This window comes from Pseudorca crassidens, chromosome 7 (genome assembly GCF_039906515.1).
Source record: "Pseudorca crassidens isolate mPseCra1 chromosome 7, mPseCra1.hap1, whole genome shotgun sequence".
In the NCBI taxonomy this organism is placed as follows: domain Eukaryota; kingdom Metazoa; phylum Chordata; class Mammalia; order Artiodactyla; family Delphinidae; genus Pseudorca; species Pseudorca crassidens.
The window spans coordinates 68269088-68295323 of NC_090302.1; the positions used below are offsets into that span (position 1 = coordinate 68269088).

Sequence of the window (26236 nt, forward strand, 5' to 3'; positions counted from 1 at the left end):
TATACAGACATTTTCCTCTGGTTGAAAAGCCCTATCTCTGTAGTCTTATTTTATCCTTGCCTACTGTGCACCTGTCACACTGGCCTACTTTTAGATTCCTTCCCTTAGAGCCTTTACATGTACTCTTCCATTTACCTGTTACTTTTCTGAGAGGTCTTTCCTGATCACACTGTCTAGTTAGCGAGATCAGGTGTTATCATAGCATCTTGTTATTTTATTCTGTAGAGTTTAATTTTTCTTCCTTCCCTTCCTTCCCTCCCTCTGTCTCTTCCTTTCTTCATATTAGTCCCCCTTACTGGGTTGGAGGTTATGTGAGATGTGATTCCTTTTAATTAATTAATTAATTTATTTATTAACCGTGGGTTGGTTTCTGGTCTCTCTCTGTTCTGTTGGTCTAAATGTCTGTCTTTATACCAATACTGCATTGTCTTCATTACTGTTTCTTTATAGCAAGCCTTGCAATCAGGTAGTGTTTTTCCTTTACCATTGTGTTTTTATCAAAATTGTTTTGGTTATTTTATATCCTTAGCATTTTCTTATAAATTGTAGAATAAGAGTGTCAGTTTCTACAATAAGCCTGAAAGGGAGAATTGACATTTTAATAATAGTGAGTCTTCTCATACTTTAACATGGCATATCTCTTTTTTTTTGCGGTACGCGGGCCTCTCACTGTTGTGGCCTCTCCCGCTGTGGAGCACAGGCTCCGGACACGCAGGCTCAGCGGCCATGGCTCACGGGCCCAGCCGCTCCGTAGCATGTGGGATCTTCCCGGACTGGGGCACGAACCCGTGTCCCCCACCTCGGCGGGCGGACTCTCAACCACTGCACCACCAGGGAAACCCGGCATATCTTTTCTTTATTTAAATATCTTTAGGGTTTTTTTTGCAGTGTTTTGTAATTTTCATTTTATAGGTATTGCTCACATTTTGTTCAATTGATTCCCCAAGCATTTCATGTTTTTTGATGCTAACTATTGTCAATGATACTTTTTTTTTTTTTTGTGGTACGTGGGCTTCTAACTGTTATGGCCTCTCCTGTTGCGGAGCACAGGCTCTGGACGTGCAGGCTCAGCGGCCATGGCTCACGGGCCTAGCCACTCCACGGCATGTGGGATCTTCACGGACCGGGGCACGAACTCACGTCCCCTGCGTCGGCAGGTGGACTCTCAACCACTGCGCCACCAGGGAAGCCCAGTGATACTGTATTTTAAATTTTCTTTTTCAAAATTGTTTCTTGATAGTATATAAAAATGCAATACAAAGTTGACCTTGTATTCTATCTTACTGCATTCACTTTTCAGTTCTGGTAGCTTTTATGTGGATTCTTTAGGATTTTCTTAATACATAATCATCATGTCTACAGAAAAAGCCAAATTTTGCTTCTTCATTTCCAATCAGTATTCCTTTAGTTTTTTCTTGCCTTATTGCACTAGCTAGATTAGTGGTCTTCACTAGAAATAATGTAAGCCACATGTGTAATTTTGAGTTTTCTAGTAGCTCCACACTAAGAAGTAACAAAAATTAAATTTCATACCTTTAATACATTTTTTATTCTACTATGTCCAAAATATTAACATGTGTTGTAGTTTCTCTAGGGTAGCCATAGCAAATAACCACAAATCATGTGGTTTAATTAACAAATTTATTCTCTCACAGTTCTGGAAACTGTAAGTCTAAAATCAAGGTGCCCACTCTGAAGGCTCAGGAAAGAGTCCTTCATTGCCTCTTCCTACTTTTGGTGGTTATTGGCAATTCATATATATAGGACTGTTTGGATTTTCTGTTTCTTCTTATGTCAGTTTTGGAAATTTGTGTCTTAAAAAAATGTCCATTTCATCTACGTTGAAAATGGAATGAAAGTGTTTATGATATTTCCTTGTTAGTTTTTAAATGTCTAAAGGATTTGTAATGATGTACTTTCTTTCATTACTCATTGGTAATTTCTGCCTCCTGTTTTTTTTCTTGATTTAGACTCATGGATTTCTATTGCTTGTCCATTTTCAATTTTACTGATTTCTCTTCTTTTAATTTTTTCCTCTACTTACTCTTGGTTTAATTTGCTTTTGTTTTTCTAACATCTCAAGGTGGACACTTAGATTACTGATTGAAAAGCTTTCCTCTTTTCTAATATAAGTAATAAAATAATAAATTTAGAAGAATACCCTTCTAAACATTGCTTTAGCTGCATCTCACAAATTGATTTCTGTTATTTTCATTTAGTTCAAAATATTTTCTGATTTCTCTTACAGTTTTTTTTTTTTAAATTTTTTGCGGTACGCGGGCCTCTCACTGTTGTGGCCTCTCCTGTTGCGGCACACAGGCTCCGGACGCACAGGCTCAGCGGCCATGGCTCACGGGCCCAGCCACTCCGCGGCATGTGGGATCTTCCCAGACTGGGGCACGAACCTGTGTCCCCTGCATCGGCAGGCGGAGTTTCAACCACTGCACCAGCAGGGAAGCCCTACAGTTTCTTTTTTGATTAATGGATTATTTAGAAGAGTGTTGTTTAGTTTTGAAATATCGGGGAAATTTTATAAGATATCTTTCTGTTATTCCAAATTTCATTCCATATTCTGTATGTTTTATAGTCTTTTGTAGTAAGTCCCCTGCATACAAATGAGTTCTGTTCCGAGAGCACGTTCACAAGTCCAGTTTGTTTGTAAGTCAAACAAAGTTAGCCTAGGCACCCAACTAACGCAATCAGCTATATAGTACTGTACTATAATAGGCTTATAATACTTTTCACACAAATAATACATAAAAAACAAACACAATAAATAAAGAAAACATTTTTAATCTTACAGTACAGTACCTTGAAAAGTACAGTGTACAGTACAACAGCTGGCTTACAGGGGCTGGCACCAAGTGAACAGGCAAGAAGAGTTACTGACTGGAGGAGCGAGAGGACGTGGGAGATGGTAGAGCTGAAGGATCGTCAGCAATAGGGGATGGAGGGCAGGCTGCAATTTCATTCATGCCTGACGTTGACGGCACAGGTTCTGGTTCCTTGCTAGATTCAGTTCTATCTACCCTCTTGAGAAAACGTTCCAGTGATGTCTGGGTAGTAGCTCTTTTTTTCTGTCATAGATGACACGGTAGCACTGGATTGCATTCTGAACAGCTGCTGCAACCTTCGTGTACCGTTCTATGTTTGAGTCCTATGCCTCAAAAACTAACGGTGACTCCTCAAATAAAGAAAATCCCCTTGCCATTTCCTGCGTCATCAATCTCTTCAGTTCTTCAGTTACTTTTTCTTCCTCTTGTCTCTCTTCGTCCTTTCTCTGGGCCTCCAATTCCATCAGGTGTTCATTAGTAAGCTCCTCATGTTGCACAGCAGCAGTAGTGTACAGTAAAGTACACAAAAGCACAACCACTTGTAGAGGATGCAGGCACATGATGATGTACGCCAGATACTTGAAATAATTTACGTGATTGGACATGTAAACACACGTTCATGTCTTTGAAAGTTCGAAACCTGAATGTTTGTATGTATAGGGGACTTACTGTAAATTTATCCAGGCTTGTTTTATGGGCCAGCATATGGTTTATCTTGGTGAATGTTCTGTGTGTAGTTGAAGAGATTGTGGATTTTTGCTGTTGTTGGATGGAATGTTCTATAAATACTAATTATGTCAAGTTAGTTGATAGTGTTCTTCAAATTTTATGTATCCTTACTGATTTTCTGCATACCTGTTTTATGAATTACTGAATGAGGAGTGTTGAATTCTCTTTAATTATGGATCTGTTTATTTCTCCTTTAACTTGTCAGTTTTTGCTTATATAATGCTCTCTTGTTAGATCTGTACATGTTTAGGATTATGTCTTGATGATTTAACTTTTATGTTATTATGAAATGTTTCTCGTTATCCCTGCTCCGAAGTCTACCTGTTATTAATATGGCCACTCTAGCTTTCTTATGATTAAAATGTACATAATATATATTTTTGCATCCTTGTACCTTTTCAAAAATACTTTACTTTTTAGAACAATTTTAGATTTACAGAAAAATTGAGAATATAGTACAGAGAGTTCTCTATACCCCAGACCCAGGTTCTTAACATCTTATATTAGTATGGTATGTTTGTTACAATTAATGAACCAATATTGATATGTTATTATTAACTAAAGTCTATAGTTTATTCAGATTTCCATAGTTTTTAGCTAATGTCCTTTTTCTGTTCCAGGATCCCATCCAGATACCACTTTGTTACATTTAGTTGTTGTGTCTCCGTAGACTACTTTTGGGTGTAACAGTTTCTTAGATTATCCTTGTTCTTGATCACCATGACACTTCAGAGGAGAACTGGTCAGGCATTTTGCAGGATTTCCCTTTATTGGAATTCTTCCAATTTTGTTTTTTTTAAGGTTAGATTATGAGGAAGATTGCAGAGATAAAGTGCCACCTTCGTTACATCATCTCAGGGGTACATACTGTCAACATGACTTGTGATTTTGATGTTGGTTATGATTACCTGGCTGAGGTCGTGTTTATCATGTTCTTCACCGTAAAGTTACTCTCCTCCCCCTTTCCATTCTGTACTCTTTGGGAAGAAGTCACTAAGCTTATCCCACACTTAAGGAGTAGGGGATTACACACTCCTTGAGGACAGAGTATCTGCTTAAGTTATTTAGAATTCCTTTGCATGGGAGAGTTGTCTCTTTTCCTTCATTTATTAATTTATTCATATCATTAATTTATATCAGCATGGACTTACAGATATTTATTTTATGCTTTGGGTTATAATCCAGTACTACTTTATTTGTTCAAATTGTTCTAGCCTTGGCTATTGGGAGCTCTTTTAGTTGGTTCCTATGCTCCTTTGACATACACCCATAAATGTGGGTTTGTTGTTGTTCTTGTTTGTTTGCATGTTTGTTAATTCTGGCACTGAAAAAATGCTCCAGGCTCATTTTGGGTTTTTTTGTTTTTATTGTTTTTTTCACTTTGTTTTTTAAATTTTTTTCTCAAGTTTTAAAAATTGAATTATAGTTGATTTACAATGTTGTGTTAGTTTCTGGTGTACAGCAAAGTGATTCAGTGATTGTATATATGTGTGTGTGTGTGTGTGTGTGTGTGTGTGTATATATATATTTCAGATTCTTTTCCCTTATAGGTTATTAAAAATATTAAGTGTAGTTCCCTGTGCTATACGGTAGGTCCTTGTTGGTTATCAATTTTATATATAGTAGTGTGTATATGTTAATCCCAAACTCCTAATTTGTCCCTACCCCCCCTTTCCCCTTTGGAAACCATAAGTTTGTTTTCTGTGTCTGTGCAGGCTCATTTTGTATAAAGGTTTCCCCTGCTATATGAAAGTACTAGAGTGTTCCTATGAAACCTTTCCTAAGCCAGAATGGTGTAAAGTGAAGAAACAGTTACTTTAGGACACATCTTGTTAACGAATGCACACAATAAATCAAAATGAAGCACAGATGCTTACACAGTTCAAAGCTATATCAGCTTGATGCTGAGATGCGGAGTGTAGTTCCTGGGGAGGGAGCTTGGTGGTGCCATTCTCCTCTCTCTGCTTGGGGTGCACACTGCCTTTATAACTGCTTGCTGCGAAACAAATGCTGACTGAGTAATGTTCCATTGTATGTATGGGGATATATGTGTATGTATAGCTGCTTCACTTTGTTATAAAGCAGAAACTAACACACCATTGTAAAGCAATTATACTCCAATAAAGATGTTAAAAAAATAAAAAATAGGGCTTCCCTCGTGGCGCAGTGGTTGGGAGTCCGCCTGCCGATGCAGGGGACATGGGTTCGTGCCCCGGTCCGGGAGGATCCCACATGCCGCGGAGCGGCTGGGCCCATGAGCCACGGCCGCTGAGCCTGCGCGTCCAGAGCCTGTGCTCTGCGATGAGAGAGGCCACAGCAGTGAGAGGCCCGTGTACAGCAAAATAAATAAATAAATAAATAAATAATAAAACAAATGCTGAATGTTATTTTTGCTTTTCACCTCTTTCCATAAAAGTGTAATTTTTTTTCAGATTTGTTTTGGATTAGCAAAAATAGGTGCTTATGTAGGTCTTTTGTAAAAGTGAAGTGACATATAGTGAACTTTTGAAAAGCAAAGGATACCTGTATTTCCTGTCCCAGTCCTATAATCAGTCATTTCTTCAAGGAGCCTTGGTTCCTCTTGTTGGAGGATGGTGTTAGAAAGCAAGATCTACATGCTTGGTGTGCTGATTGCTACTGGATGTCGTTGCTTCTATGTCTTCTTAGTTGATTGAGCAAGGAAATATACTTGTGTATAGTAACCCGTTGTATACCTATAACTCTTCCTATATATCACCATCTGTATTTATATTAAACTAAATATGAATTCGTGGTGAGCTCCAACTTTAATCCATTACTACATGGATACTTCTCCCCTTGCTTATCTGTAAATACCTGCTCCGACAATGAGAAACCTGGCTCCCACCGTCTGTCATCCATTTATGTAATTGTTCAGTTCCAGTATACATGTATAGCAGTATCAGAACTGTTAACTCATACCCCTGTGTGAAACAGTTTTATCAGCTAGAGTGCCTGTTTGCAGTTCCTGTTGCTTTTAGTTTTAAAGACTCTACTCATTTCTAAAGTTACTTTGGCCAGCATCTCGCCACCCCTCCACCCCGACCCCTTCAGTGAGGTTGTTTTCAAACATTTGTAGTAGTTATATTCTCTTGACCTACTCCACATTCCTTCAGTGGATCCCATGACCTCCTCAATGGTTTTGATAATTTTGCATACATTAAAGCTCGCTCTCTGTGTTGTAAATTTTGACAAATGTGTAATGTCGTGTATCTACCATTACAGTATCATATTGAATAGTTTTATATCTGTAGAAGTTTCCACACTTCAATTTTTCAGCCCTCTCTGCCAAACCCCAAAACCCTGGAAACCACTGATCTCTTTTTACTGTTTCTGTAGTTTTTGCCTTTTCTAGAATGTCATGTAAAAGGAATCATATTAGCATTTCATACTGCCTTCTTTCACTTTGCAATATGCATTTAAGGTTCCTCCAAGTCTTTTTGTGGCTTGATAGCTCATTTATCGCTGAACATATCAGGTTTTTGTTTTTGTTTTATCTGTTCACCTATTGAAGGACATTTTCTTTGCTTCCAGTTTTTGGTGATTGTATGTAGGTTTTGTATGGACATAAATTTTCAAATCAGTTGGGTAAATACCTAGGCGTGTGATTGCTGAATCATACAGTAAGCTTATGTTTAGCTTTGTAAGAAACTGTCAAACTGTCTTTCAGAGTGGCTGTTCCATTTTGCATTCCCATTAGCAGTGAATGAAAGGTTCTGTTCCACATCTTCATCAGCATTTGGTATTGTCAGTTTAAGAAATTTTTTAGCCATTCTAATAAGTCTGTATTGCCATCTCATTATTTCAGTTTGTATTTCTCTAGTGACTAATGATGTTGAGTATTTTTTCATATACATGTTAGCCATATGTATATATTCTTTGGTGAAGTATATGTTCAGATCTTTTGCCCATTTCTTAATTGGGTTGTCTGTTTTCTTACTGTTTAGTTCTGTGTGTTTTTGGTGTATTTTGGATACCAGCTCTTTATCAGATATGTTTTTTGCAAATATTTTATCACATTCTCTGGCTTGTCTTTTCATTCTCTTAACAGTGTCTTTAACAGAGCAGAAGTTTTTAGTAAAGTCTACCTTGTCAGGTTTTTTTTCGTGGATTGTGCTTTTGGTGTTGTATCTAAAAATTCATCGCCAAACCCAAGATCACATATAGATTTTTCTCCTGTGTTTTCTTCTAGAAGTTTTATAGTATTGTATTTTATATTTAGGTATATGATTCATTTTGAATTATTTTTTGTAGAAAGTGTAAGGTCTCAGTCTCTTTTTTGCATATGGGCATCTAATTTTCCCACTACTACTTGTTGAGGCTATCTTTTCTCCATTGAATTGTCTTTGCTCCTTTGTCAAAAGTCAGTCATTCTTTTACTTTTAATGCATTTGTGTCTTTATATTTAAAATTTGTTTCCTGTAGATAGCTTAGAATTGAGTCTTTCTTTTTTATAACCCAGTCTAATAGTTTCTGTCTTTATTTAGGAGTGGTTAGATCACTTGACAATTTGCTTTTGAAAATCAGCTTAATTGAGATATAATTTATACACCATAAAATTCACCCATTTGAAGGGTTCAATTCAGTGGTTCTTAGAATATTTACAGAGTTTTACAGCCATTGGCATAATCTAATTTAGAGCATTTTCATCATGCCAGAGGGAAATCTTATGTCCATTCGTAGTCACTATCCAATCCCCCTCTCTCGCACCCCAGCCCTAGGCAGCCACTAATCTAGTTTTTGTTTCTATAGATTTGCCTATTCTGGACATTTCATTTAAATGAAATCATATAGTATGTGATCTTTTGTGACTGGCTTCATTCATTTAGAATAATGTTTTTGAGGTTCACTCATGTTATATGTATCAGTACTTCATTCCTTTTTTAAAAAATTGTGGCAAAACTCACATAATATAAAATTCACCATGTTAACAACTTGAAAATCTACAGTTCAGTGGCATTTAGTACATTCTCAATGTTACGCAACTGTCATCACTATCTAGTTCCAGACTGTTTTTATCACCCGAAAGGAAATCTTTTTCTCTTTAATCAGTCATTCCCCATTCCCCTTCCCCCCTCCTTCCCCCTCCTGACAATCACTAGTTTGCTTGCTTTCTCTGTAGATTTGCCTATTCTGGATATTTACTGTAAATGGAATAGTATAATGTTTGACTTTTGTGTCTGGCTTCTTTCACTTAGCATAATGCTTTCTAGATTCATCCGCGTCACAGCATGTATCAGTAGTACTTCATTCCTTGTTATGGCTGAATAATACTCCATTGCATGGAAATTCCACATCATGAGTTGATGGACATTCGGGTTGTTTCTACATTTTGGCTATTTTGAGTAGTGTTGCTATGAATATTGTATCCAAGTTTTTATATGGACAGTTTTTTTTTTCAGGTTTATTTGTATTTTTCTTTTTTTTCTTTTTTTTTTTTTGTGGTACGTGGGCCTCTCACTGTTCTGGCCTCTCCTGTTGCGGAGCGCAGGCTCCGATGTGCAGGCTCAGCGGCCATGGCTCACGGGCCCAGCCGCTTCGCAGCATGTGGGATCTTCCCGCACCGGGACACGAACCCGTGTCCCCTGCATCAGCAGGCAGACTCTCAACCACTGCGCCACCAGGGAAGCCCTCATTCTTTTTTATGGCTGCGTAGTATTCCACTGTGTGGGTGATCCCCAGCCCCGCCACACACACCATACGTCTCCTTTATCTGTTCATCTGTTGATGGGCACTTAAGTCACTTCCATATTTTGGCTATCGTAAATAATGCTGCTCTGAACATTGGGGTGCATGTATCTTTTTGAACTCGTGTTTTCTTTTTTTTTTTCAAATATATGCCCAGCAGTGGAATTGCTGTGTCATATGGTAGTTGTGTTTTAGTTTTTTGAGGAACCTCCATAGTGTTTTCCACAGTGGTGGCACCAATTTACATTCCTACCAACAGTGCGTGAGGGTTGCCTTTTTTCCACACCCTCTCCAACATTTGTCATTTGTTATCTTTTTGATAATAGCCATTCTGACCAGTGTAAGGTGATATCTCATTGTGGTTTTGATTTGCATTTCCCTGATGTGAGCAATGTTGAGCATCTTTTCAAGTACCATGGACATATATTTTCATTTGTCTTGGTAGACTACTTAAATTTAGTGAAATTATTGGTATGGTTGGGTTTGCGTGTATTATTTTTCTATCTTTTTTTTTTTTTTTATCTTTGAAGAAAAGTCACTTTATTTGAGCTAAGAAAAGGGCACTTGACCACTTATATTTACCAAAGAGAGAGTTCAGTACGACTCCATCATGAACTTTGTTCTGCTAATGGGAGCAGGATAGGTATCACTGTTTGAGACAACTATGTTTTCTTAAGCTTTTTTATTTTTATACAGTAGATTCTTATTAGTTATAAGGTTTTTTTTTGTTTTTTTGCGGTATGCGGGCCTCTCACTGTTGTGGCCTCTCCCATTGCGGAGCACAGGCTCCGGACGCACAGGCTTAGCGCTGTGGCTCACAGGCCCAGCCGCTCTGCGGCATGTGGGATCTTCCCAGACCGGGGCATGAACCCGTGTCCCCTGCATTGGCAGGCGTACTCTCAACCACTGCGCCACCAGGGAAGCCCAAGTTTTATACACATCAGTGTATACATGTCAATCCCAATCGCCCAATTCATCACACACCCCCCACTGCCCCCCACCGCTTTTCCCCCTTGGTGTCCATATGTTTGTTCTCTATATCTGTGTCTCAATTTCTGCTCTGAAAACCCGTTCATCTGTACCATTTTTCTATGTTCCACATATATGCATTAATATACGCTATTTGTTTTTCTCTTTCTTACTTCATTCTGTATGACAGTCTCTAGATCCGTCCATGTCTCAACAAATGACCCAATTTCGTTCCTTTTTATGGCTGAGTAATATTCCCTTGTATATATGTACCACATCATCTTTATGCATTTGTCTGTCGATGGGCATTTAGGTTGCTTCCATGACCTGGTCATTGTAAATAGTACTGCAATGAACATTGGGGTGCATGTGTCTTTTTGAATTGTGGTTTTCTCTGGGTATGTGCCCAGTAGTGGGATTGCTGGATCATATGGTAATACTATTTTTAGTTTCCTAAGGAACCTCCATACCATCCTCCATAGTGGCTGTATCAGTTCACATTCCCACCAACAGAGCAAGAGGGTTCCCTTTTCTCCACACCCTCTCCAGCATTTGTTGTTTGTAGATTTTCTGATGAAGCCCATTCTCACTGGTGTGAGGTGATACCTCATTGTAGTTTTGATTTGCATTTCTCTAATAATTAGTGATGTTGAGCAGCTTTTCATGTGCTTCTTGGCCATCTGTTTATCTTCTTTGGAGAAATGTCTGTTTAGGTCTTCTGCCCATTTTTGGATTGGGTTGTTTGTTTTTTTAATATCGAGCTGCATAAGCTGTTTATATATATTGGAGATTAATCCTTTGTTGATTCATTTACAAATATTTTCTCCCATTCTGAGGGTTGTCTTTTTGTCTTGTTTATGGTTTCCTTTTCTGTGCAAAAGCTTTGAAGTTTCATTAGGTCCCATTTGTTTATTTTTGTTTTTATTTCCATTACTCTAGGAGGTGGATCAGAAAAGATCTTGCTGTTACTTATGTCAAAGAGTGTTCTTCCTATGTTTTCCTCTAAAAGTTTTATAGTGTCTGGTCTTACATTTAGGTCTCTAATCCATTTTGAGTTTATTTTTGTGTATGGTGTTAGGGAGTGTTCTAATTTCATTCTTTTACATGTAGCTGTCCAGTTCTCCCAGCACCACTTACTGAAGAAACTGTCTTTTCTCCATTGTATAACCTTGCCTCCTGTGTCATGAAGTAGTTGACCATAGGTGCGTGGGTTTACCTCTGGGCTTTCTATCTTGTTCCATTGATCTATGTTTCTGTTTTTCTGCCACTATCATATTGTCTTGATTACTGATTATTACTTGATTATTACTTGATTACTTGATTATTGCAGTATAGTCTGAAGTCAGGGAGTCTGATTCCTCCAGCTCCATTTTTTTCCCTCAAGACTGCTTTGGCTATTTGGGGTCTTTTGTGTCTCCGTAGAAATTTTAAGATTTTTTTATCTAGTTCCGTAAAAAATGCCATTGGTAATTTGATAGGGATTGTATTGAATCTGTAGATTGCTTTGGGTAGTATAGTCATTTTCACAGTATTGATTCTTCCAATCCAAGAACATGGTATATCTCTCCATCTGTTGGTATCATCTTTAATTTCTTTCATCAGTGTCTTATAGTTTTCTGCATACGGGGCTTTTATCTCCCTAGGTAGGTTTATTCCTAGGTATTTTATTCTTTTTGTTGCAATGGTAAATGGGAGTGTTTCCTTAATTTCTTTTTCAGATATTTCATCATTAGTGTATAGGAATGGAAGAGATTTCTGTGCATTAATTTTGTATCCTGCAACTTCACCAGATTTATTGATTAGCTCTAGTAGTTTTCTGGTGGTATCTTTAGGATTCTCTATGTATAGTATCATGTCATCTGCAAACAGTGACAGTTTTACTTTTTCTTTTCCAATTTGTATTCCTCTTATTTCTTTTTTTCTCTGATTGCTGAGGCTAGGACTTCCAAAACTATGTTGAATAATAGTGGTGAGAGTGGACATCCTTGTCTTGTTCCTGATCTTAGAGGAAATGCTTTCAGTTTTTCACCATTGAGAATGATGTTTGCTGTGGGCTTGTCATATATGGCCTTTATTATGTTGACGTAGGTTCCCCCTATGCCCACTTTCTGGAGAGTTTTTATCATAAATGTGTGTTGAATTTTGTCAAAAGCTTTTTCTGCATCTATTGAGATGATCATATGGTTTTTATTCTTCCATTTGTTAATATGGTGTGTCACAGTGATTGATTTGCGTATATTGAAGAATCCTTGCATCCCTGGGATAAATCCCACTTGATAATGGTGTATGATCCTTTTAATGTGTTGTTGGATTCAGTTTGCTAGTATTTGGTTGAGGATTTTTTCATCTATATTCATCAGTGATATTGGTCTGTAATTTTCTTTTTTTGTAGTATATTTGTCTGGTTTTGGTATCAGGGTGATGGTGGCCTCATAGAATGAGTTTGGGAGTGTTCTTTCCTCCGCAGTTTTTTGGAAGAGTTTGAGAAGGATGGGTGTTAACTCTTCTCTAAATGTTTGATAGAATTCACCTGTGAAGCCATCTGGTCCTGGACTTTTGTTTGTTGGAAGATTTTTAATCACAGTTTCAATTGCATGACTTGTGATTGGTCTGTTCATATTTCGTATTTCTTCCTGGTTCAGTCTTGGAAGGTTATACCTTTCTAAGAATTTGTCCATTTCTTCCAGGTTTTCCATTTTATTGGCATAGAGTTCCTTGTAGTAGTCTCTTAGGATGCTTTGTATTTCAGTGGTGTCTGTTGTAACTTCTTTTTCATTTCGAATTTTATTGATTTGAGTCCTCTCCCTCTTTTTCTTGATGAGTCTGGCTAATGGTTTATCAATTCTGTTTATCTTCTCAAAGAACCAGCTTTTAGTTTTATTGATCTCTGCTATTGTTTTCTTTGTTTCTGTTTCATTTATTTCTGCTCTGATCTTTATGGTTTCTTTCCTTCTGCTAACTTTGGGTTTTGTTTGTTCTTCTTTCTCTAGTTTCTTTAGGTGTAAGGTTAGATTATTTATTTGAGATTTTTCTTGTTTCTTGAGGTAGGCTTGTATAGCTATAAACTTACCTCTTCGAACTGCTTTTGCTGCATCTCATAGGTTTTGGATTGTTGTGTTATCATTGTCATTTGTCTGTAGGTATTTTTTGATTTCCTCAGTGATCTCTTGGTTATTTAGTAATGTAGTGTTTAGCCTCCATGTGTTTGTCTTTTTTACGTTTTTTCCCCTGTAATTAATTTCTAATCTCATAGCGTTGTGGTCTGAAAGGATGCTTGATATGATTTCAATTTTCTTAAATTTCCTGAGGCTTGATTTGTGACCCAAGATGTGATCTATCCTGGAGAATGTTTGTGCGCACTTGAGAAGAAAGTGTAATCTGCTGTTTTTGGATGGAATGTCCTATAAATATCAATTAAATCTATCTGGTCTATTGTGTCATTTAAAGCTTCTGTTTCCTCATTTATTTTCATTTTGGATGATCTGTCCATTGGTGTAAGTGAGGTGTTAAAGTCCCCCACTATTATTGTGTTACTGTCCATTTCCTTTTTTACAGCTGTTAGCAGTTGCCTTATATATTGAGGTGCTCCTATGTTGGGTGCATATATATTTATAATTGTTATATCTTCTTCTTGGATTGATCCCTTGATCATTATGTAGTGTCCTTGCTTGTCTCTTGTAACATTTTTTATTTTAAAGTCTATTTTATCTGATATGAGTATTGCTACTCCAGCTTTCTTTTGATTTCCATTTGCATGGAATATCTTTTTCCATCCCCTCACTTTCAGTCTGTATGTGTCCCTAGGTCTGAAGTGGGTCTCTTGTAGACAGCATATATATGGGTCTTGTTTTTGTATCCATTCAGCAAGCCTGTGTCTTTTGGTTGGAGCATTTAATCCATTCACGTTTAAGGTACTTATCGATATGTAGGTTCCTATGACCATTTTCTTAATTGTTTTGGGTTTGTTTTTGTAGGTCCTTTTCTTCTCTTGTGTTTCCCACTTAGAGAAGTTCCTTTAGCATTTGTTGTTGATTTGGTGGTGCTGAATTCTCTTAGCTTTTGCTTGTCTGTAAAGCTTTTGATTTCTCCATCGGATCTGAATGAGATCCTTGCCAGGTAGAGTAATCTTGGTTGTAGGTTCTTCCCTTTCATCACTTCAAGTATATCATGCCACTCCCTTCTGGCTTGTAGAGTTTCTGCTGAGAAATCAACTGTTAACCTTATGGGAGTTCCCTTGTATGTTATTTGTCATTTTTCCCTTGCTGCTTTCAGTAATTTTTCTTTGTCTTTAATTTTTGCCAATTTGATTACTGTGTGTCTTGGCATGTTTCTCCTTGGTTTTATCCTGTATGGGACTCGCTGCGCTTCCTGGACTTGGGTGGCTATTTCCTTTCCCATGTTAGGGAAGTTTTTGACTATAATCTCTTCAAATATTTTCTCTGGTCCTTTCTCTCTCTCTTCTCCTTCTGGGACCCCTATAATGCGAATGTTGTTGCATTTAATGTTGTCCCAGAGGTCTCTTAGGCTGTCTTCATTTCTTTTCATTCTTTTTTCTTTGTTCTGTTCCACGGCAGTGTATGCCACCGTTCTGTCTTCCAGGTCCCTTATCCGTTCTTCTGCCTCAGTTATTCTGCTATTGATTCCTTCTAGTGAAGTTCTCATTTCAGTTATTGTATTGTTCATTGCTGTTTGTTTGTTCTTTAATTCTTCTACGTCTTTGATAAACATTTCTTGTATCTTCTCGATCTTTGCCTCCATTGTTTTTCTGAGGTCTTGGGTCATCTTCACTATCATTATTCTGAATTCTTTTTCTGGAAGGTTGCCTATCTCCACTTCATTTAGTTGTTTTTCTGGGGTTTTATCTTGTTCCTTCATCTGGTACATAGCCCTCTGCCTTTTCATCTTGTCTGTCTTTCTGTGAATGTGGTTTTTGTTCCACAGGCTCCAGGATTATAGTTCTTCTTGCTTCTGCTTTCTGTTCTCTGGTGGATGAGGCTCTCTAAGAGGCTTGTTCAAGTTTCCTGATGGGAGGGACTGGTTTGGGTAGAGCTGACTGTTGCTCTGGTGGGCAGAGCTCAGTAAAACTTTAATCCGCTTGACTGCTGATGGGTGGGGCTGGGTTCCCTCCCTGTTGGTTGTTTGGCCTGAGGCAACCCAACACTGGAGCCTACCTGGGCTCTTTGGTGGGGCTAATGGTGGACTCTGGAAGGGCTCATGCCAAGGATTACTTCCCAGAACTTTTGCTGCCTGTGTCCTTATCCCCATGGTGAGCCACAGCCACCCTCCACCTCTGCAGGAGACCCTCTAACACTAGCAGGTAGGTCTGGTTCAGTCTCCCCTGGGTTCACTGCTCCTTCCTCTGGGTCCTGATGCGCACACTACTTTGTGTGTGCCCTCCAAGAGTGGAGTCTCTGTTTTCCCCAGTCCTGTCAAAGTCCTGCAATCAAATCCCACTAGCCTTCGAAGTCTGATTCTCTAGGAATTCCTCCTCCCGTTGCCGAACCCCCAGGTTAGGAAGCCCGACGTAGGGCTCAGAACCTTCACTCCAGTGGGTGCACTTCTGTGGTATGTGTTCTCCAGTCTGTGGGTCACCCACCGAGCAGTTATGAGATTTGCTTTTGCTGTGATTGTGCCCCTCCTACCGTCTCATTGTGGCTTCTCCTTTGTCTTTGGATGTGGGGTATCTTTTTTGGTGAGTTACAGTGTCTTCCTTTCGATGATTGTCCAGCAACTAGTTGTGATTCTGGTGTTCTCACAAGAAGGAGTGAAAGCGCGTCCTTCTACTCCGCCATCTTGGTTCAGCTCCTGTTTTCTTAAGGTTTCTCTCTCTGTTTTTTTTTTTGCGGTACGCGGTCCTCTCACTCTTGTGGCCTCTCCCGTTGCAGAGCACAGGCTCCGGATGCGCAGGCTCAGTGGCCATGGCTCACGGGCCCAGCCGCTCCGCAGCATGTGGGATCTTCCCAGACCAGGGCATGAACCCGTGTCCCCTGCATTGGAAGGCAGACTCTCAACCACTGCGCCACCAGGGAAGCCCCCTCACTCTGTTTTTAATGTCCTGCTTTTTGTTCCTTTTTGGATTGAGTGTATTTTACTATTCCATTTATCTCCACATTGGTTTATTAACTATACATCTTTTTTATTAAGTACTTGCCTTAGGGTTTATTATATGCATCTTTAACTTTCAGCAGTTTACCTACAAATAGTGTTATAGTACTTCATATACTACCTAGGAGTTTTAATTTTGTATACTTTCATTCTCTTCCATTCTTCATTAAAAAAGGGGATAATACTAGTTATACCTTGTTGGGTTGTTAGGAGTATGAAATGAGTTAATGCATGTAAAATATTTAGAACATAGCTCATGCTTTTATTTATATTGGGAATAATAGAACAAGACTTCATTAGATGTTCTTGAATCTGCAGATTGCAGGTTTCTCTTTAACTTGCCTCAACTACACCCAAGACTATTGGTTCTCAATTCTGACTGTATATTACAATTAACTGGGCAGCTTAAAAATTTTTGATGGGAGTGTGCCACCCTCAGATATTCTTATTTTCTTGGTCTGATTTTAGTAAGTATTCTATTAGATTCTAATGTGTAGTTAGAATAGAGAGCCATTACCCTAGACTTTATCATCAAGATCTATAACTTAAAGTATTTTAAGCATCTAATTCTGACTTCCATTTCCTTTTCTGCCAGCTCACATACTTTGATACCATATTTTGACACTTCTTGGATTCTATCTAGACCACCAGGCCATTAGTCACACAACTCTTGCACTGTCCATCATGCACCTCATACAGTAACTTCTTTCCTTACCCAATTACATTGATTCATTGAATAAAAATGGTAATGCCTGCTAATGTTCTGTACTATTTTGTGGGGTCAGTTTATCATCTCTCTAGTTTCTTCCTTCACTGTAATTAGGGCAAAACTTCAGCCCTGATAAAACACAATTCGTTGCAAACTCTGTGTTCCCTTGAACCTGAGCAGCTGAGTGTGATTGGAGAAAACAAACAACAGTGCTGACTGGTCTCACTTTAAATTTATGGCCACGAATATCCCTTGTGCCCTCAGTATTACCTAGTCATTTTGCTCTTCCACTTTCATTACTAAGAAGACTACTTACTCTCTTTTCTTTCCTTACTCTTTTTTCTCTCTCTTTCTCTCTGTATATGCCAAGTCCTCTATCTGTGCTGCGTTTTCTTGTCTATTTAAGGATTTTGCCTCTGATGTTATCCTTTCTGTGCCCTGCATCATCTTTCTTTCCTGATGAATCATATTTGCAAGCGTAAGAACATGCTGTAACATCTCAAAATCTGTCTTTGTCTGTCTGTCTCTCTGTCTCACACACACACACACACACACACACACACACACAGAGACACACACACACACACACACACACACACACACACCTTTCTTTCTCATGTAGAGAAAAATTTGTTGCAAAGACTTGCTCATACTTATCGTCTCTATTTTCTTACTTTGCGTTTTCTCTCCAACTCGCTCCAGGCTGGCTCTTCTACACCTTCACCAACTAAACCCATTCTAGTCAGTGTTCTCAGTCTTAAAGTTCTTTACCTCTCATCAGCATTTGACACGATTGATCGGTCCCTAGTTTTGGGAAAACCTCACTTGGTTTTCTGAATGCTATGTCATCCTGAATCTTGTCTGATTTATGACAGTTCCTTCTCAGTCTTGTTTTCTAGCTTCTCTTCCCTTGCCTCAAAAGTTGGAGTGGGGCTTCCCTGGTGGCGCAGTTGTTGAGAGTCCGCCTGCCGATGCAGGGGACGCAGGTTCGTGCCCCGGTCCGGGAAGATCCCACATGCCGCGGAGCGGCTGGGCCCGTGAGCCATGGCCACTGAGCATGCGCGTCCGGAGCCTGTGCTCCGCAACGGGAGAGGCCACAGCAGTGAGAGGCCCACGTACCGCAAAAAAAAAAAAAAAAAAAAAAGTTGGAGTGCCCTCGGCTTAGGCCTTTTCTGTGTTAGTATTTGTCACTTTTTAGGGTATCTTATTTAATTTTGTGGTTATAAGTATCATTAATTCACTATTGACTCCAGCCTTGGTATCTTTATCAAACGCCACACTGTATTGGAGTGCCTTCTCCGCTTGAATGTTTTAGTAGGCATCTCAGACTTAACTTGTCCGATACAGAATGTTGGGTGTATTTACTCAAACTTACTCTTTCCTCAGACTTTACCATCTCAATATATGGCACCCTCATCCACCCACTTGGTTAGGCCACAAACTGGAAGTCATTCTTAGTTTCTCTTTTCCCTCATACCTCCAATCCATCAGTAGCATTTTTACCTTTAAACTGTATCTCAAATCTTGCCATTTCTTGTCACTCCCACTCCTTTGCCTTAATATAAGCCATTATTATCTCTCTTTTGGACTGCTACAGTTACCTTCTAACTGCACTCCCTGCTTCTGCTCTTTTCTCCCTCTACTCTGTGTACAGCAACTACTGTGATTTTTTTTTTAAAGACACAGCACTGTCATCTGGAGGCTGCTAGTTGCTTCCCAGCATGTTTAGAATAAAATCTAGAGACCTTACCTAGCCTAAAAGGTCCTGTATGATTTCCGCCTTCACTGACCTCATCTTTCAATAGTCCCCTAAGCTCCAGAACCATGGCTTTCTTGTTGTTCCTCAAAGATCAAGGTATTTACTTGCCCTTAGGCCTTTTAAAAAATTTTCTTCCTGCTTGGAATGTTTTCTGTTGTCATATGATTTAGTCTTTCCTTTCACTTCAACCCCTGCTCAGATTTTTCCTTCTTACTTCTTCAAAGAGATCTTCCTTGACTGCCGTGTAAAAATAAGCACTTCCATTATCACTTTCTTTCCCTATATCTTGCTTTATTTTTATTCATAGCATGTATGCTTTGTGAAATTATTTATTTATAAGTCTATAGTTATTTACTGATTATTTCCCAGCTATAATGTAAGCTCCATAAGGACATGACATTTGGTATTTTCATTGCTTTAATTCCTCGCATTTAGAACAAGGTCTGAGACTCAGTCATAGGTTATTAATGTACCAGTAATGATTGTTTGGCAAACATAAGAGCTCCTTCCCATTAGCCACAAAACTGTAAAATACTTACGAATAATCCTAACAAACAATGTAGAAGATCTGGGTGAGGAAAATCATGAGACTTTACTTAAAGGCTTAAAAAAAAAAATGACCTAAATAAAATGGAGAGCCATACCGTATGCACTTGACTGGAGAACTTAATATTGTAAAGTTGGCTGTTCTCCTTAAATAATCTGGGTTTTAGAGTTGTTCCTAACAGAGATCTCAACTTTTTTCCTCCTGAAACTTGATAAGCTTGGATGAGTAAGCCTGGAAAGTTTTTTTTTTTTTCCCACTCTTCCAATGAGTATTTATTATTAGTTAAGCCATGATTCAGGATCCCAGGGTGGGGATCACCATGTACCCAGGTCCCCCTTCACCACCCTGAGCAGAAGGATGGAGGACAGAAGAGGAGAGGTGGAGCCAGTTCAGATCTTCCCTGGAAACATGCTTTCTGCCCAGCGGTCATCCCAGGTTGACACCCAGGCTATAGGGCAGAGAGACTTGTACACACACCAGTATCATTCACACATGGGGACATCACCTCCTTTAGCAGACATTGCCTTCTCACAGTGGTGGAAGCCTAGGTAGTTCCGCCAGCAGTCCTGGTCTGGCTTTGGTTGGGGAAGTGGCTGTCAAAAGGAGCAGGCTGATAGTTCTTGATTTTGGAGTTGATGTCTTCTGCCACAGAGCTGACTCCTAAAGACACCCCTGAAGCCGCTGGAAGCTCAATGTGACCCTCATCAGAGATGCTAGACAAGCCTGGAAAGTTTTTAAAAGGGTGAAGAGGGAGTTTATCTACCACATCAAAAAACATACAGAACTGTTATAATTAGCTGTGGGTGGTACTAGCTTGGAAATTGGCTAATGAAACAAAATAGAGGTTAGATTTTTTTTTTTAGGATTATATAGGATTTTAGTATATATGATTTTAGTATTTAGTATGTAGATAAAGGTGAGAAAAGAATTCATCAGTAAGTTAACCGTTCCATTATAAGTAGATGACGTGATTATACATGCTACAGAGCATTTGTAAAGCAGTGATACCCATTAGGTTTATTTGAGGTGTGTAGGGCTCTTGCAGTTAAGGATCTAGTTAACGTATGCCTTTAGGTCATCTTCTGTTTCATAAAATATTTCCCTCGCTTCTTCATGGATTCATTTTTTGATCTGATAATGTGTTTACCTCTCTTCCTTTTAATTTGTTATTACTTCCACTGTGTATTTAGTAGTCAAATAAACTTAACAGAATTTTAAAAATAAACTGTCATTAAACCGACTCTGAATGAGAGACTGAAGTGCATTAAGTATGTATGTTTTGCTGCTTGGTGATATCTATGGCAGTTCTTAATGGCTGGTTCTTGGCTGTATATGAATTGGTGAGGTTGCCAGATAGCTGAGTTTCAGAAACTTGTGAAGTGTTATTTTACTCTGTTACTTTGTGCTCAAAGTGAATAAAGTTTAGGTTTGATTTAGCTTTTAAAGAAAACAAAGGAAAAAACTCCCTGGGGGAGCATTGATCAGGTCTTTGTATTTCTCTCTCTCTCTCTCTCTCTCTGTGTACATATACATATATGTATATACAAATATATGTACATATATATACAAAATAATTTAGCACATTTTATATTCTAGTTTTCCAACATTGTAGAGAGTGTAGCTAAAATTGGGAATATTCAGATTAGCAGTGATGCTTTTCTGTATACTTCTTGAGTTGAAAGCGGTGTTATTTCACTCTTACTTTCATACTTTTTCCACTTTCCTCCATTTCCCCCTATACTTTTGTTGAAACCTCAAAGGATAGGAACTGCTTTAATAAAAACTTTTTACTTTGAGCAAGATTTGGACTACCGTAATGCGCTCCATTATACCCTTCGCTGAGATTTATAGGACCATGAAGTACCATTTACCACATTGCACTTTCTCTTTATGCATATTATTATTATTTTAAAAATCTGTTTTATTTTACTTATTTATTTTTGGCTGTGTTGGGTCTTCGTCGTTGTGTGCGGGCTTCTCATTGCGGTGGCTTCTCTTGTTGTGGAGCACAGGCTCTAGGTGTGCGGGCTTCAGTAGTTGTGGCACGTGGGCTCAGTAGTTGTGGCTCACCGGCTCTAGAGCGCAGGCTCAGTAGTTGTGTCACACGGGCTTTGTTGCTCCGCAGCATGTGGGATCTTCCCGGACCAGGGCTCGAACCCATGTCCCCTGCATTGGCAGGTGGATTCTTAACCACTGTGCCACCAGGGAAGTCCCTAACCAGGTCAATATTTTTTAAATGAAATTTAGAAATTGTTCTTTTCTCGATATTTAATCTTTAGAGTGAATATAGCCTGCTTATGTGTTTTGTTTGAACTTACTAGTGTTCTAGGATTTTGAATTAGTTGCTGATACTTTAAAACTTGGAGATTTACATTAAAAATCTGGATTATTCCAATGCTCGAGTCTGTACAGTCAGGGTAAAGTTGGAAAGGAACTAACTGGGCTCTCTAAGGCCCTGGCAGTCACACTTGGCACGAGAGGTAGATGACACATGTTCAGGTCACAAGAGTTCTACCCTGGAATGTTGGGGAAAAAAATCCGGATTATTTTGGCTTCCCTTGAAAAGACAAAAAGGAAATTCTGGTTTTGCCCAGTCTGTTTGGCAACAGTTGGATGGATCTGACCAGTAGTGGCTGCCTGTGGTCTCTAGTTCCCACAACTCTTATATCCTGTGTGACCCCTTTAAAGCATCTGTGTTTTCAGCCATTCTTTACAGCCCTCCTTCTTTACAAAACTTTCAGTTGCAGGTGCAACAGTAGAGAATTACACTGCTTTGTGTTCTTAAAAAGAAACTGATTTTATCTGAAATGACTTGCTTTTTCAATTTTGTAGCTCCATGATCCAGCCAGCATAACTGATGTTGATAATGCTTTCTAAATGAAATCACTAAGGTGCTATTTTAAATTGCTTTAATGTAGCAAATAACTTTGATAATACTCTAGTTTCTTTGTGGTTTAAACAGTGTTCATTTTTCATTCTGTATGGCTTGGAACACCAAGGAACACATAGTTTTGAACCTTTAAAAAACTCTTTGTGTTACAATGAGAGGAATTTTGTAAACTACATTTAGCCTTGTAAATTGAAGTTAATAGTATTTTGTTGATATTAACAGTATTTATTAAAATGTATGCCATTCTAAACAGTAAGGTGAAATGAAATTGATTCTGAAAGGTTATCTTGGCTATAGTTGGAAAATGACATCTAATGATATTTAACTATATATCTAAGTTTTTAATAAATATTTTAATATTTTTAAAAGGTTTTGTTAATACAGACTCATTTTTACCAGAGATAAAGAAGGTCGTTTTGTAATGATAAAAAGGTCAGTTCATCGAAAGGATGTAGTAATTCTAAATAGTTATGCCCTTAATAACAGAGCTTCAAAGTACGTGAAGCAAAAACTGATAGAACTGAAAAGAGAAATCAACAGATCTATAATTATAGTCAGAACTGTAGTTTGAATACCACTCTGTTAATAATTGATTGAACAAGCGGACAAAATCTGCAAGGATATATAGATTTGAACAACACTAATAACCTTCTTGACCTCTGTCCAACAGCAAAACACACATTCTGCTAAAATGCACATTGTATAATTATCAAATAGACTATATTCTTAGCCATAAAACTAATCTCAATAAACGTAAAAGACTTCAAGTCATACACAGTATATCGTCTGAGCACAGTGTAATTAAGTTAGAAGTCAGTAACCGAAAGATTCTTGGAAAATTTCCAAGTACAAAATTTGGAAACTGAAAAACATACTTTAAATAGCCCATTGGGGGCTTCCCTGGTGGCGCAGTGGTTGAGAGTCCGCCTGCCGATGCAGGGGACGCAGGTTCGTGACCCGGTCCGGGAAGATCCCACATGCCGCGAAGCGGCTGGGCCCGTGAGCCATGGCCACTGAGCTTGCGCGTCCGGAGCCTGTGCTCTGCAGCGGGAGAGGCCACAACAAGGAGAGGCCCGCGTACCGCAACAACAACAACAAAAAATAGCCATTGGTCAAAGAAAATAAGAAAGAGAAATTTAAAAATATTTTGAACTGAATAAGAAGAAAACATATCTGAATCTGTGGGATGCCACTAAAACATTGTTGGGGGGGTGCATTTTAGCTCTAAATACCTACATTAGGAAAGAAGAAAGATCTCAAATCAGTGGCCTCCTCTTCCACCGTAGGAAAGTAGAAGAAGAAGAGCAAATTAAAGTCTACATAGGGACTTCCCTGGTGGTCCAGTGTTTAAGACTCCGGGCTCCCAATGCAGGGAGCCTGGATTGCATCTCTGGTCAGGGAATTAGATCCCACATGCCACAACTAAGAGCCCACATGCCGCAACGAAGATCCCGCATGTGGCAACAAAGATCCTGTGTGCACACAACTAAGACCCAGCACAGGCAAATAAATAAATAAATCTTAAAAAAAAAAGTCTACATAAACAGAGGAAAGGAAGTAATAAAGTTCCAAGTAGAAATCAATGAAATACAAAAGTAATAGAAAAAAAACAGTGAAACTGAAAGCTGGTTCTTAGAGAAGATCAATAAAATTGACAGTTTTCTAGCCAGACTGATCAGGATAAAAAGAGAGAAGACACAGACTTACTGATATCAAGAATGAGAGATGTGACATCACTACATAATCTACAGATACTAAAAGGATAATAAGGGAATATTATGAAGAATTTTATACAGTAAATTACACAACTTAGATGAAATGGACAAATTCCTTGTCATAGACTCAATGTGTGTGCCCTCTCCCAATTCTTATGTTAAAACGTTATCCCCAGTGTGATGGTATTTGGAGGTAGGACTTTGGGAGGTGCTTTGGTCATGTGGGTGAAACCCTCATGAATGGTATTAGTGTCTTTCTAAAAGAGACTAGGAAGACCCCTTGTTCCTTTCCACCCTGTGAAGTTACAGTGAAAAGACAGCCCTCTATGAACTAGGAAGCCAGCCATCACTAGACACTGAATCTGCCAGTGCCTTGATCTTGGACTTCCCAGCCTCAAGAAGTAAATTTTTTGTTGTTTATAAGTCACCCAACCTATGGTATAGCAGCCTGAATGGACTAAGACCTTCACAAACTATGAAAGTTTACTCAAGAAGAAATACGTAATCTGAATTGCCCTATGTGTTAAAGGAAATGAATTTATAGTTTAAAACCTACCCTCAGGGCTTCCCTGGTGGCGCAGTGGTTGGGAGTCTGCCTGCCGATACAGGGGACGCGGGTTCGTGCCCCGGTCTGGGGGGATCCCACATGCCGCGGGGCGGCTGGGCCCGTGGGCCATGGCCGCTGAGCCTGCACATCCGGAGCCTGTGCTCCGCAATGGGAGAGGCCACAGCAGTGAGAGGCCCGCGTACCGCAAAAACAACAACAACAACAAAAAAAACCTACCCTCAAAGAAAACTCTAGACCCAGATAATTTCACAGGTGAATTCTATCAAACATTTAAGGAAGACATAATAACAATTCTATACAAACTCTTCATGAAAATTGAAAGGGGGAAAGTCTTCCCGACTCATTCTGTGAGACTGACATTACCTTGATGTGAAAACCAGATAAAAGACATTACAAGAGGGAAAAAAAACAAAACAAAACTATAGACCAGTATCCCTCATTAACATATATAAAATTTCAAACAAAATTTTAGTGAACAGAATCCAAGGATGTATGAAAAGGATAATGTATGCATGGAAAATAAGCACATGAAAAGGTGGTCAACATTACTAGTTATTAGAAAGATACAAATTAAAACTATAGCTAAGTATCACTGTAGACATAGTAGAATCTAGTTTAAATTAAAACGACTGACCTTATAGAGTGTTGGAGAGGATGTGGAACAGCGGCACTCTCATATACTGATGATAGGAATGTAAAACGGTATACTCACTCCAGAAAACTATTTGGCACTTTTTTAGAATTGCATATGCCTACCAGGTGATCTAGCCATTCCATCTTAGAATTTACCTAAGGTAAATGAAAGCATACGTGCACACGGCTTGTACATGGGTATTCATGATAGCTTTATAATAGCCCCAAACTGAAAATAACCTGTATGTTTATTAACATGGGTGAATGGATAAACATTTTGTAGTATATTCAACAGTGGAATATTACTCAGCAATAAAAATGAATGAACTTGATATAAACAGTAACATGGATGAATCTCAGAATAATTACAGTGAGTGAAAGGAGCCAGACAAAAAAGAATATACTGTATGATGTCGTTTATATCAATTCTAGAAACTAATCTACAGTGACAGAAAGCAGGTCACTCCTTGCCTGGGGAGGGAGAGATGATGAAGGGGTACAAGAATATTTTGGATGTTGATGGATGTGTTCACCATCTTGATTGTGATATGGTTTCACAGGTGTATGCATTTGTGAAAACTTACCAAACTGTACTCTTTAAAATATGTGCATTTTATTGTATGTAAATTATACCTCAGTAAAGTTATTTAAAAAGCACATAAAATCCATAGAAATATTTAAAATTCCAGGGACTTTCCTGGTGGTCCAGTGGGTAAGACACTGTTTTCCCAATGCAGGGGGCCCGGGTTCAACCTCTGGTCGGGGAACTAGATCCTGCGTGCATGCCGCAACTAAGCGCCCACATGCCGCAACTAAGACCCAGTGCAACCTAAATTACTAAATAAATGAATAAATATTTAAAGAAAATAAAATTTCAAAAGCTTAATTTTATTTTTAGAGGTATTGAGTTTAAAGATAATAGAAATCTTGACTCAGTGTTCATATTCTCTAGGTTTCTACCATGTATTACCTAAGTCTCTTAATATGTATTTTTTTTAAAAAGAAACTGCTTTTTATTAATTAATCTATTTATTTATTTATTTATGACTGTGTTGGGTCTTCATTTCTGTGC

General features: G+C 38.6%; 1 protein-coding gene and 1 pseudogene across 3 annotated transcripts in view; one reads left to right on the forward strand and one right to left on the reverse strand.

Annotated features, from left to right (window-relative positions):
• DENND4C (DENN domain containing 4C) overlaps nt 1-26236 on the forward strand; it is a 128511-nt gene that overhangs the window by 4880 nt on the left and 97395 nt on the right. The window lies entirely within an intron of this gene.
• Nucleotides 19633-21225, reverse strand: LOC137228360 (cytochrome c oxidase subunit 6B1 pseudogene; annotated as a pseudogene).